Source organism: Malania oleifera, chromosome 8 (assembly GCF_029873635.1).
Source record: "Malania oleifera isolate guangnan ecotype guangnan chromosome 8, ASM2987363v1, whole genome shotgun sequence".
Taxonomy (NCBI): Eukaryota; Viridiplantae; Streptophyta; class Magnoliopsida; order Santalales; family Ximeniaceae; genus Malania; species Malania oleifera.
This window is the reverse complement of record NC_080424.1, coordinates 100,483,434-100,494,302: the sequence shown is the minus strand read 5'-3', so window position 1 is coordinate 100,494,302 and position 10,869 is coordinate 100,483,434. Positions and strand designations below refer to the sequence as shown.

The following is a 10,869-nucleotide window of genomic DNA, read 5'->3' as shown; positions in this document are numbered from 1 at the left end:
TTTCATCAGTTTATGATGGGTCAGAAGTACATAGAAATAAACATGATCATTGTGTTTATTTTCGCAGACTACAAAACGGATCTTTTATATATTTACTCTTGTATGTTGATGATATGTTGATAGCTTCAAAGAATAAGGAAGAAATCAACGAATTGAAAATTCAGTTAAATCAAGAGTTTGAGATGAAAGATTTTGGTGAAGCAAAGAAGATACTTGGCATGGAGATTTGCAGAGACAGAATGAGAGGAAGAGTTAGTTTGTCTCAGAAACAATATTTGAAGAAGGTAGAACAGAGTTTTGGCATGTCTGAGCAGTCAAAACCAGTAAGCACTCCTCTTGCTCCTCATTTCAAACTTAGTGCTGCTTTATCTCCTAAATCAGATGAGGAATGTAAGTATATGTCACAGGTTCCTTATGCAAGTGCTGTTGGTAGTCTGATGTATGCAATGGTTTGTACTAGACTTGATATTTCACAAGTTGTTAGTATGGTGAGCAGGTATATGCATGATCCGGGTAAAGGACATTGGCAAGCTGTGAAAGGATTTTGAGATATATTATGAATACGATTGATATTGGTATAGTATTTGAGAAAAATAATACTATTGAACAATGTGTTGTTGGATATGTGGATTCGGATTTTGCAGGTGATTTGGATAAACGTCGATCAACTACTGGATATATTTTTACATTTGCTAATGGTCTAGTGAGTTGGAGGTCTACCTTACAGTCTACCCTTTCCTTGTCTACAATAAAAGCAGATACATGACAGCTTCAGAGGCTGTTAAGGAAGCTATTTGGTTGCAGGGTTTACTTAAAAATTTGGGAGTTGTACAGAAGCACATTGTTGTGTTCTGTGATAGTCAAAGTGTTATTCATTTGGCAAAGAACCAAGTCTACCATGCATGAACGAAGCATATCGACGTTCGGTTTCATTTTATGCGAGATATTATTGATGGAGGCAAGATACTTCTTCAGAAGATTACTACAACTGAAAATCCCGCAGATTGACCAAGATTGTGACAACAATCAAGTTCAAATATTGTTTGGACTTGATCAATATCCTACAAATCTGAGTATTTTTGGAAAGCGCCGATGATGTGGAACTCCAGAAAATGTTGGTGACTAAAAATTTTGTTGAATTTATCGTCAAAGTGGAGATTTGTTGTTTTTTTGTCCCACATTGGTAGAATACTTCCACCTTAGTATAAAATGTGGTTTTGAATTTTTTATATTATTTGTCCCACATTGGAGAAAAGTGTTTTTTAGACTTGAAGTTGAAGTTATATAAAGAGCTCAACTCTTCATTTGTAAAACACACCTCAAAGTTGTACTTTGTCAAGAAGTAGTGGATTGATCATCGGCGCCCGAGAACGTAGGAAATTCTATACTGAACCTCGTAAATTTCTTGTCTTGTTTTTTTTATTGCTTTATTATTAGTTTCTATATTACTTTAATTTCTTTTATATTTAATAGTAATAGTTGTAGTATTGGTATTTGGTACAAGTGAAGTGTCCGGCACAACATACTCTTTTTTACGTGCTCATGCATTTTCAGCGCGAAATGCCAGTAGGGCAACTCTTCTCTCTTTTTGTTACGTGGGCTCGCAATGTTTGGGCTTTATTCGAGTTTTTACCGACTTCTGCTTGTCCTGGGATCACAGGATTCACAGCCGTTGGATCAAACCACAACAGAGATTTGCATTATAAAACCCTCGCCAGCAAGCTATCATAAGCCGAGGCTCTGCGTGTGTACTTCTGAAACCCTAGGTCGTTATGACAACCCCTGGAAGCTATTATAAACCGAGGCGCTGCGTGTGTGCCTGTGAAACCCTAGGTTGTCATGTCAATCTTCTTCCTCTGATTTGGCGGCGACGCTTTCATTTTATTTTTTCGCCTTTTTCCATATTTTGTGATCTTCTTTTGTTTGCTGTGAATCCCGTTGGGAAAACGGTAGAAAGGGAAATCGTTGTTTCCGCCAAATCTTGCCGGAGAGCTTTGTGTTCTTATTGTCTGACGTGTTTACATGAATCAAACAAGGAAATATGATTCTAGGTTTTCTTCTCCACCATTTTTTTAAGACATTGTTTTTTTTTTTTCTTCACTTTTTGAGTTTTGGTAGTTCTGCAAGCAAGAAGTTTGGTTGTGAATGGTCACATTTTTAGTATAAGCGCTAAGAAGGGAGCCAAATGATGAAATATTTCAAGTTGAATGCCGTACGGCGTCTTGATTTACTACTTGAATAGGAAGATCTGATGCCTCTCCCTCCCTCATTCGTTCCCTGTGAGTGTGTGTTATTGTTGTTGTTGTTGTTGTTGTTCATATTTCCCCTTTTTTTGCTTAATATTACGTTATGCTTCGCTGATTTTACTGCATTGTGGATGATGAGAATTTTAATCATACAGTTATCCCTGTCTGATTTACAAGTGCTGAAGTTTTTATCAACTCTGACACAACAGGAATGGTAAATATTATTGATTGTGAAGTTTTGTACTTCCGTATTGCTTCAATATTTTTCCTCCTGCCTTTGTTTTTTGAATTAATTTTTGATCTCCTAAGCAATTACATATAGAAATATTTCCCGGTGATTGATGGTTTGAGGACCCCATGCAATCCCTTTTCTAGTCAGTGATGACATTTTACTGGTTCCCGAAATGCAGGTTTTTAAACTGCATAAAGTGTTGAAAATCGTGAACTAGGACGGTCTGAGGCGTCTGAGGCATGCATTTTATCATTGTTCTTTTCATTCTTTGGCTCATTTGACATTTTTAAGCTGGGTTTCTTTTTGAAGTTTCCAATTTCCACTGTTTATTTCTTCGTATTTTTTTAGATTTCAATATATAAATATTTCTATCATTTATGTTTGTTCTTTGAAAATTATCGTAGCTGTTCTTCCGTGATTCAAGATAATAATGCTTCCTTGTTTTGCCTAAATCCCTAATAGCTCACAAGGTTATTGTTCGTCTACAGTGAAATGGATGATGAGAACATAAGATTGAAACAGTTATCCCTGTCTGATACATTGTGCTGATTAATTGTGATCTGACACGTTCACTGTAGGGTTCACAAATTTCTCTTTATGAAATGTGAGCTGATTGGGGGTTTTCCCTCTCCTAGATTTTGACCATTTTTTATGAAATATGCTTATTAATTATTTCTTTTTAGTTATTGTAAAATTTCTGTTTAAAAATTATGATTTTTTTTGCTGAGTATAGGAACATGCATCAGAAAACATGAATCTCAGATATATAAATTTTAATGAACTTGTGTAAAATTTGATCATATTTTTTATCGCATTCAATTCAAATTAAAAAATACTCAAATTTGGAGTTCTCCAAGCTTTGGCTTGATTGTTTTTGTGTTTTATTGTCAAGAAAGCCCTGATTTAGGGATAATCCAATCATAAAAATTAGAAAAAAATGGAATATTTAATGAATTGATATGTTATATCAGTTTTATACATTTTTATGCAACATTATATCTATATAACTCCTCAACTCACAATGTATTGAATTTTCATTCTAAATAAGTGACGAAGGTTGAGTTTGGCGTTTTTTTCTATTAATTTTTTTTAAACGGTGGAAGTTGTGCATAGTACTATGGAAATTTTTTTTTAAAAAAGTTTTTAATTTGTTAAAGTTTGTTTTTTACTCAAGCTTCCCAAAGATAGTTTCATGAGTGTTTTTTATTATATTTTTGAATGTTATAGCCTTATTTATGTATTTTTTAGTAACATATATTTTTTAAAAAAATATCAGGTATTTTATAATTTTTTATTTTAACTCCCAGATAATTTTTTTACCTCGTAATACATTTTTTTTATGCTGGAAATAATTTTGAAAATAATTATTTTCTATCTAGTAATTCATTTTAGTTGTTTTTTAAGCATAAATTTATATCTAAAATAATTTGGAATAAATCATTTATTGGGGTGGTTGGAGGGAGACCTTCACACCAGTGGAGTGTGGTCATGAGCCCATTTGTATGAGGACCTTCTACAGGCACAGTAAGCTTAAAAAAATAAATTAAGATGAATCATTGTTGTGTTTCTATATTTAGGATTGTGAGGGATTTCTTTTTTATTTAATATTTTTATCCTATTTTAAAAATGTTTTCATTGTTAAAAAATATAATCAATTACTACATTTATAATCATGCATACCTAATATAAATTAACATAAATTAAGAGTGAAATTATAAGTTTGTTCTTATACTATTAGCTGAAATTTATTTTAGTCCTTGCACTTTCAATTTGGCATGATTTAGGACTTCTGCTTATTAATTTTATTCAATTAAAGTTGTCAACTAACTAATTTTGTGGTTATTAATTGGACAGTTTGCTGTGAATCCCATAGGGGAAGAAAAAGGTAAAAAGGGAAATCGTTGTTTCCATCAAATCTTGCCAGAAAGCTTTGTTTTCTGATTCTCTCTGATGGTTTTAAATGAAACAAATGAGGAAATATGATTTTAGGTTTTCTTTTTCACCCTTTATTTTTTAAAAAAAACATTGCTTTCTTGTTTTTTGGCTTTTGGGATTTGGTAGTTCTGCAAGCAAGAAATTTGGTTGTGAAAGGCCACATTTTTAGCGTAAGCCATACAAAATGCCTTATAGCTTTGTGATTCACGACTTGAGTAGGAAGATCTGATGTCTCTTCCTCCTTTCCCTCTGCGTGTGTTATTGTTGTTCATATTTCCCCTTTTTTGCTAAATATTATGTTATGCTTTGCTGTTTTTACTGCATTGTGGATGATGAGAATCTTAATTATCAGTTATCCCTGTCTGGCTCACCAGTGCTGAAGACAGGAATGATAAATATTATTGATTTTGAAGTTTTGTACTTCTGTATTGTCTCAATATTTTTCTCCTGCCTTTGTTTTTGGAATTAGCTTTTGATCGCTTAATAAGCTATTGCATTTTAGAAATATTTCCTGGTGATTGATGGTTTGAGACTTAAGGTCCCTATGCAATCCCTTTTCTAGCCAGTGATGACAGTTTTCAGGTTCACGAAGCGCAGCTTTTTAATGTGCATAAAGTGTTGAAAATCATGAACTAGGACGGTCTGAGGCATATATTTTATCATTGCTTTTTTCATTCTTTGGCTCATTTGAAATTTTGAAGCTGGGTTTCTTTTTTAAGTTTCCAATTTCCCCTGTTTTTATCATCATATTTTTCAGATTTCAATATATAAAGATTTTTATCATACATGTTTGTTCTTTGAAAATTATCATTGCTGTTCTTCTGTGATTCAAGATGTATTATTGTTTTTTGCTTTTTTGGCCAAAACTCACAAGGTAATTGTTCTTCTACCTTGAAATGGATGATGAGAACATCAGATTGAAACAGTTATCCCTGTCTGATGCATTGCGCTGATTATTTGTGATTTGACACGTTCACTGTAGTGTTCACAAATTTCTCTCTAAGAAATGTGAGCTGATCGTGTTTTTTCCTTCCAGGATTCTGATCATGTTTTATGAAATATCTGTACTAATTATTTCTTTCTAGTTATTGTAGACTTGCTGTTTAAAGATTATAATTTTTTGCCAAGTATAGGAACATGCATCAGAAAACATGAATTTGAGAAATTTGAATTTTAATAAACATGTATAAAATTTGATATATATATATATATATATATTTTGCATTCTGTTCAAATCCAAAAATACTCAAATTTGGAGTTTCCCAACATGCAGCTTAATTGTTTTTGTGTTTTGATGTCAAGAAAGCCCTGATATAGTGATAATCCAATTTAAAAAATAATAAAAAATCGAATAAATAATAAATACCCAACCTGCGGCTTAATTGTTTTTGTGTTTTGATGTCAAAAAACCCCTGATATAGTGATAATCCAATTTAAAAAATAATAAAAAATGGAATAAATAATAAATAGGTATCTTATGAGTAGTATATTGTGTATGATATATCAGTTCTATAATTTTTTAGACAACATTATATCCGTATAACTCATTTAATTCACAATGTATTGGCTTTTCATTATATATTAATGACAAAGGTTTGAATTGTCTTTTTTTGTTTAACTAGTTTTTTTAAACAGTGAAAATTCTGCATGGTACTCTAGAGAACAACAAATTCCTTTCACTTCACGGACCCATCCTCAATTGGCTCCACAAATGCATGAATGGCCTTCAAAGTCTTATCCTCAATCCCTTGCCCTTCACAGACCCAGCCTCTTTCTTCTTCATACAGAATTGTGCTGCATGCGCTCCTTGATATTTTTTGTCGGTTAGCAAATAATTAGGAGGTCGCTAACTGTATTCTGGTTCAAATTCTCTGTTCCGGTCTTCAAGACATGCACAGGGAACTTGATTGCTCTGACAGAAGTGATAATCACTTCATTGTTTTTGGTGAGAGACAGGTTCAACAGAGTCATTACTGCGTGTTCTTGTGACCATGTATCAGTGCAGTGGAGAACAGGAATGAGAGCCCGAACTGTGCCAGATTCGCCAAGCAGAGTGTGATTGTCAGACTAGATCTTTGTGAGCAACTGGAGCTTTGTGGTTGCCAATATCTTAAACGCAAAAGATGGAGACTGGAGCCTGTTGATGCAGATCTTGATTGTCGCCTGAAGATCCTCTAGTGAAATGTTCTCAACGATCTCCGTAGAGAAATGATCTCAACCGGGGCAAGTTTTACTACTGCCAAGGTTCTGGAGGTCGATTACACAGTGAAATTTCATGGCAAGTTAAATCGATAGAAGACAGATAGCTTAGAAGATGCCAACAATGTTTATTATATTATTATTTAATAACCATTGTTGTCAGTTGTTAATGGACTTCCTATGCTCTAAAACATATGTTTTTGGTGGATAGTTCCAATAACCATGAAGGCTGGCGAAGTCCAGCAGGGAATATCTGACTAGAAGGAAAGGAAAGAAATTGTTGGTTTAGGGGGGAGTTTCTGTTAAAGGCTCGTGGAAAAATGGGGCCAAAATGCTGTTGTTTTGCCTATTTAAATTGTGACTCTTGATATTAGATGTTGCCATGTGTCAACAGGCTGAGGGTGTAGAGGATGATGGTCTTCTACCCCTTTGCCAAGGAGAGGATCCAAGGGTAATATGGAGAAATTGCAAATTTGTCCTTGTTTCATTGCCTTAGACCCCCTTCCCCCACCTAAAAAACATTGACACACCTAAGAGGCCATAGTGTTGAAACATGTCTGACATTGACACAAGCCTGATATGGCTGATACTGCCTGTGTACCAAAATTGAAATTGTGTTCTATCCATCTACTGTGTCAATATTGTGCTTATTATCCCCCACACTGCTCCCTCAAACAAACTCTGCTCTTCTTAGATCCGTGGTTTGGTGGGTTTTAGGGAAGCAGCAACGCATGAACCATGACAAGGTTGGGAGAGGGAGGAGAGGGAGTCATCTTTACTGTCAAAATTAAATGGATTGTCCAAATGTTTTAGCAATATTGATGAAAGAGGAAAGTGATTGTAGCTACCAATGTTGCTGAGGCTTCTTTGACTATTGATGGGATATTTTGTTTCACTGACCCTAGATTTGCAAAGCAGAATGTATGTAACCCCAAACAAGGATTTGATTTGTTGGTTATAACTCCTATTTCAAATCAAACACTACTTCACCACTCCTATTTCACCACTCCTGTTTCACAAGCATCAGCCAAGCAATAAGCTGGCCTCATATGTTAATGCAGTGATGAAATTTTGACCATCATTGCAATTATTGAGACTGAAAACATCTTCTACACGGGCCAAGAGAAAAACAACCCTAAGCAGATCAAAAGGGGCCAATTTTTTCCAGCCTGAGGGAGATCACCTGACTTTACTAATTGTTTATGAGGGCATGGAAGGCAAAGAATTTTTTTCTGGGCACAAAATGTCAGAAAGCAGCTTCTCTCCATCATTAACTGGTATGCCCTTCTAATGTTTCTTGATTTATTTTGGTTTTGTACACTTTTTTCTTGGCCATTGATCTTTGTGATATTCCTTTTTTGTTTTAAAATGTTTTATTTGCATTGGGCCGCCACATTTTATTTAGAAATTACTTTTTTTTTTTAAAAAAAATAAAGTTTATCCTCTTATAAATTTGTAATGATTTTCATGCATGCTCAAATGATTCCTTGTCTTGTGTGTGTGTGTGTGTGTTTTTCCACTTTTGTATGTGTGGGTGGGTGAGTGAATAGTAAGTATATTATAATGCAGATGATAATGCAACCAAAAACAATTTTTTATTTTTTTGTGCCTGAGATGGAAACCTATGATGTAAGTAAACTGTGGTCGATCTGGTTCTATCTTTCATTGATTTTGGAAATAGTCTCTGACATTGAATTGTAGTTGGATTTTATTTTGTTGTTCGAAATGCCAAAGTGATTAATCAAATAAATATCAAGCAGTCCTTATGTATTTAGTTCTGTTTGCATTGCTTGTCAATTAACAAATATGCTCTGGATTTTTCTTCTTTGATGAGGGCATTAATAATTTATCATTCTTGAATTCAACATGTTTCACCAGACGCCAAACTTTGAAATGATAAAACTCAGCTTAAGGAGATGTAGAATGACTCTGAGCTTAAGATAAAATCATGCCCCCACGGCCCACACCCCACCCCTTTTCCAGTTCAAATTTATGCTGAGAAATATTCTCAGATGTAGGGGATTATCTAAATTGAAACCCAAAGAGGATTTTAATTTGAAACTTTATGATTAGTTGTCATGATGGATTTGACATTAGATTTTAGACATAATTTGTTGATCATGTGCACTGCCATGTACCTTAAAATTTTTTTACAGGCAGTTAAGCTGCAGCAATGATTGATTATTCATTATCTTATCACTAATCTAAGATATTGTTGGCTGCAGTAAATATAGCTTTTTTACAGCCAATAAACAGAACCATTGAAACTAAATTTCTGTATTTTCAGCATGTATTTGTGTAGAAAATCATTTGAATTACCCACCCCAAAAAACATTTTGTTTGGCTTGGTAGGCCAGCTAGTCTAGGCCTCTAGAAGATTTAGTCACAGCCATGCAACAAAATTGGACAAAGATTAGATAGCAAACATGCCATTGCTCTTGCCATCGGCTGCCTATTTATCTTTAATCCAACAGAAACAAGCCTACATTGTTTTTCTTACATAAACTACGGAAATAGTATCCTAGAACAGCATGCTGTTGTGTCAAAATTTTTTATTTTTTTTTTATAGAAGGTGAAGACTATGTGATTACAACTGAGAATCAGGGTATAGGTGGTCCCCAGAAAACCAGGAAAGCACAAGAAATATAATGCATCCAAGGAAGAACAGGAAAAAAAGTACATTATAAATATCCATTACATATTGTTTCCAAGTGAGGTCAGACAATGAGAGACCCCAAAAAAATCCAAGAGCATTCACTCGCAAGGAGGCTAGGAATGTTGCTCTACCCTGCGCCACGAGCAGGTTGATTTGACTTTTAAAAATCTTAGGTCCATTGGATGGTGAAAACAGCCGCGCCAGAGAGCTCTGCCATTTCTATTTCTTCGAAAGCCTCTGAAATTAACCAAATAGCAAGTCTCTCAGCTTTCTCTAAGCCACCTGCTCTTCCACCAACAGTGAAATGATGGCATTCCAGAGCTGCAAAGCCACCTTGCAATGAATGCACGGAAAGATGGGCATTCAATACATTGCTTTCACAAGACATGAAGCACATGTGAGGGCCGAGAGCCTTCTCCTCTGAAGCAAATCATGCATGTTAATCCTTTCCTGGATTATAGTCCAGACCAAAGCTCGAATCCTCCTTGGTACCATTGCTCTCCAAAAGAAAGTGGTTCCAAGGAAAAAAGGTGTGGGGTGTGGGTTTCAGAAGGTGAGAGGAGAGATTTGAAATTGAACATGCCTGAGGAATCCCCCTTCCACACACCCATTTTCATTGACCCCTCTTTCATTGAGATTTGCAAATGGGAATCTCAAGGAGAACAACTCCCACGGAACAAATAAAGGAGCTTGATGGGAGCATTATGAATCGATGAAAGCTCGAGAAGATCTGGAACCTTTAGCTCCGTCGAAATCTCCCCCACCCACGCATCCTCCCATGAATGGATATTTTTGCCATTACCAGGCCAGAACATCTTTGCCAAGACACAAATTTCTTAACAAATGCATGAGAGAACACATCCTCTCAAGAACGGTCATTTTTGGCATTACCAGGCAAGAACATTCTTGCCAGGACACAAATTTCTTAATAAATGCATGGGAGAAGATGCAGCTGCCCGGAGTCATGTATGTGTTCTTGATAGTTAATTTTTTCTCTTTTTCCCCTCCCAGGGACATAAAAGAAATTCAGAACATCTTTTAGGTACATCTTACCTAAAGATTTGTTTCTTTTGTTAGTCTTGGTGGCTGCAAAATTGGGAATGAATGCTCATGCAGCTTGCTCTTTGATTAATTTGAGATTTTGAAGTTGAATTTCTTGTTGAAGTTTCCATTTTTTATGTTTATATTTTTTAGAAATTCACGAAGTCAAATGTTGCAACATGCCACGGTTCTTGTCGTGCATGTTGGTTTGAAACTTACCACAGCTGTTCTTCCTCTCTGATTGAGGATTTTCTACTTGGTGTTTTCCCCAACACTCGCAAAGGTATTGACTGTTTGTGATCTGACACATTCACCGTAGGGTTCTTTAAACATGAATATGTTAAGTTTAGGCTGAATTTAGGATGAATTCTCTTCAAATCCAAAGACCCTAATATGGATTTTCCCAACCAGTGGGTTGATGGTTTGTGTTTGGATGCCAAAGAAAGCTCTAATTTAGGCAGTCCAACTATAAAATTATTAAAAAGGAATATATGATAAATAGATATGATCAGTTGCCACATATCGGTTCAATAAATTTTTTTTTCAATTCAACACTACAT

At 35.0% G+C, this 10,869-nt stretch overlaps 4 non-coding genes across 4 annotated transcripts; all 4 read left to right on the top strand.

Moving 5' to 3' along the window:
* The first annotated feature begins 2,369 nt into the window (after positions 1 to 2,369).
* On the top strand, positions 2,370 to 2,454 carry LOC131163229 (small nucleolar RNA R38). The gene has a single exon (XR_009139005.1). It is a non-coding gene; the product is annotated as a small nucleolar RNA R38 (small nucleolar RNA).
* A 166-nt stretch (positions 2,455 to 2,620) lies between these two features.
* On the top strand, positions 2,621 to 2,708 carry LOC131163243 (small nucleolar RNA snoR20a). Its single transcript, XR_009139018.1, has one exon. It is a non-coding gene; the product is annotated as a small nucleolar RNA snoR20a (small nucleolar RNA).
* A 258-nt stretch (positions 2,709 to 2,966) lies between these two features.
* LOC131163230 (small nucleolar RNA R38) lies at positions 2,967 to 3,049 on the top strand. The gene has a single exon (XR_009139006.1). It is a non-coding gene; the product is annotated as a small nucleolar RNA R38 (small nucleolar RNA).
* A 1,925-nt stretch (positions 3,050 to 4,974) lies between these two features.
* Positions 4,975 to 5,062, top strand: LOC131163242 (small nucleolar RNA snoR20a). Its single transcript, XR_009139017.1, has one exon. It is a non-coding gene; the product is annotated as a small nucleolar RNA snoR20a (small nucleolar RNA).
* The last annotated feature ends 5,807 nt before the right edge of the window (positions 5,063 to 10,869 follow it).